Source organism: Physella acuta, unplaced genomic scaffold (genome assembly GCF_028476545.2).
Source record: "Physella acuta isolate Inbredline_101_S28 unplaced genomic scaffold, ASM2847654v3 ptg002836l, whole genome shotgun sequence".
NCBI classification, from domain to species: Eukaryota; Metazoa; Mollusca; class Gastropoda; family Physidae; genus Physella; species Physella acuta.
In genome coordinates, this window is record NW_026734236.1 from 12,501 (window position 1) to 15,000 (window position 2,500).

Below are 2,500 nucleotides of genomic sequence, written 5' to 3' on the forward strand. Positions count from 1 at the left end.
TTCACCGTTGCAGTCACCGTTTCAATCGCTCTTCGTGTGGACGTGTATTATTTCTAGTCATGTGTTGTGTAGATGATTCGCTTAAGGTAGGTGTTCGGACTTATTTCTTTAATATTAATTAAACCGTATTTGCCTTGTCGGCCTTAAAATAAAGCTATTTTTTTTTCATCGCAATCGAAGTGTTAGATCTAGAATCTAGTTCCCGCCTCCGCTTCGCTAATTCGACTTAATGTAACTATGACACAACTATTAAATCTAGAGTCTCTATTTTAATTAAATAATTAGGAATTCTATCTCTAGATGATATCTAATCTATTCCCACACGTGTGTGCAAGTAGGATTTAACGTCAGAACAGGTGTGGTGGTCTAGGCGTCGCTATTTTTGACGGTAGGAATTTTTTTTTTAAATTCGTAAAATTTTATATAGACTTTATATAGCAATTTACTAAGACCGACCCTAACGCCCAGTAAATATTTAATTACCACATTGTTATGGACACGGTGTATTAGGTAGGGCCGAGGGCTATCCATAGGTACCAATTTTTAAATTTTGTGACAATTAGGAGCCGAGTTATAAAATAAATTTAAAATACTGGTTCTGGTCTTAGACTTTATATAGCAATTTACTAAGACCGACCTTAATACCCATTAATTATTTAATTAGCGCATAGTTATGGACATCCTGTATTAGGTTGGGCCCAGGGCTATCCGTAGGTACCAAGTTTATAATTTTGTGACGATTATTAGTCGAGTTATAAAATAAATAAAAAAAACTGGTTCTGGTTTGCACTACATTTCTTTCTTCTTTAACGGCGGACTCCCGGTCCAGCCCCATGGGTTACCCGTGAGCCGGGGCCTCGTTAGCCTGGACGGCTCCGATGTGACCGCGGATTGTTGTGGCCCGCCTCAGCCCGAGTCGAGATCACCCTTCCGATCGAAGGTGGACGCCATAGGGCGCCCGGGATAGCCCGGGGCGCTGTTCGTCACCCGAGCGCAGGGGCGCCGGGAGACGCCCCCGGTGAAGTTTGGCGGGTGATTCTGGTAGAGCTCCCCACCCCGATCGCAGGACACCCCTCGCCGCCCGCCCAGGTGTCGAGGTGGCCGCGGGGGAACTCGGGGCGTTTTGGCTCCCCCTTGTGCCGGAGCGGCGCCCTCGGTCCCAGAACGCCCCTGGCGGGTGATTCGCATGCCCCCTGGGGTGGGGAACGCGGGTGGGTGGTCGTAAAGCGTGTAACCGCAGTGGGGGCGGCCCCTTAGTCGGGGGCGCCAAAGTTGGCACCCCACCTGGGGCGCCCCCCGGAAGTGTGGCGCCCGCGCGAGTGAGCCCCGTAGATGCGCCCCGACACCCCCGCGCCGCCCCCCGGGTCGCGGCACCCCCGGCGCCCTCCGTGCGGGCTCCCCTCATGGGGCGGCACCCCGGTCCTCCCCGAGACTATGTACCCGATTTTTCGGTTTAACACTAGAGGTATGGGCAGAAATACGGCGGTTAAAACGGTCTGTATCTACTATTGTGGAGGTGAGTGTCGGTGAAGCCTCTATGTGACGCTAGGATCCGCGCTCCCTCGCAGCCAGCGACATGTGCCCGATCTGACCGTGCGTGGCTCAGTCTCCCGACTAGCTTCCCGGTAAAATGCGGGCTCGGCGCGCAGGTCGCGCCAGTGAAGGTAAAAGTACGTGTCCGTAGCGTGAAGCCAGCGGCGACGCGCAGTGCTAACGCAACCAAGCAGTATTGGTGGCTCGATAAAAGTCTCGCACTGGCCCAGCCCTCGGAACGGGCGACGGGTCTGCAAAACGCAGTCGGCTCGATGCAAATCGAGAGATTTCCCGGCGACGCCGTGTTTACGGTGAAGGGGGAAATGTGAGCGGTCCGATGTGAAAAAATCCGGGAATGCCGGGATCCGTTCTCTCGCTAGAGCGTTGTCTCCCGTCCCGCGATGTGTTGTGGAAAAACGTCTCGCAAACGATAGCTATCTGGTTGATCCTGCCAGTAGTCATAGCTTGTCTCAAAGATTAAGCCATGCATGTCTAAGTTCACACTGTCCCATGGTGAAACCGCGAATGGCTCATTAAATCAGTCGAGGTTCCTTAGATGACACGATCCTACTTGGATAACTGTGGCAATTCTAGAGCTAATACATGCAATCGAAGCTCCGACCTTTATCGGGAAGAGCGCTTTTATTAGTTCAAAACCAATCGGCGCGGCCTCGCAAGGGGTTGCGTCGTCCCATTTGGTGACTCTGGATAACTTTGTGCTGATCGCATGGCCTCGCGCCGGCGACGCATCTTTCAAATGTCTGCCCTATCAAATGTCGATGGTACGTGATATGCCTACCATGTTTGTAACGGGTAACGGGGAATCAGGGTTCGATTCCGGAGAGGGAGCATGAGAAACGGCTACCACATCCAAGGAAGGCAGCAGGCGCGCAACTTACCCACTCCCGGCACGGGGAGGTAGTGACGAAAAATAACAATACGGGACTCTTTCGAGGCCCCGTAATTG

The 2,500-nt window shown here is 52.4% G+C and overlaps 1 non-coding gene across 1 annotated transcript in view; it reads left to right on the forward strand.

Annotated features, from left to right (window-relative positions):
* The first annotated feature begins 1,968 nt into the window (after window positions 1–1,968).
* LOC131934485 (small subunit ribosomal RNA) overlaps window positions 1,969–2,500 on the forward strand; it is a 1,845-nt gene continuing 1,313 nt past the window's right edge. Inside the window, exon 1 of the ribosomal RNA XR_009385784.1 lies at window positions 1,969–2,500. This exon is cut by the window's right edge and continues 1,313 nt beyond it. This is a non-coding gene — a ribosomal RNA (small subunit ribosomal RNA).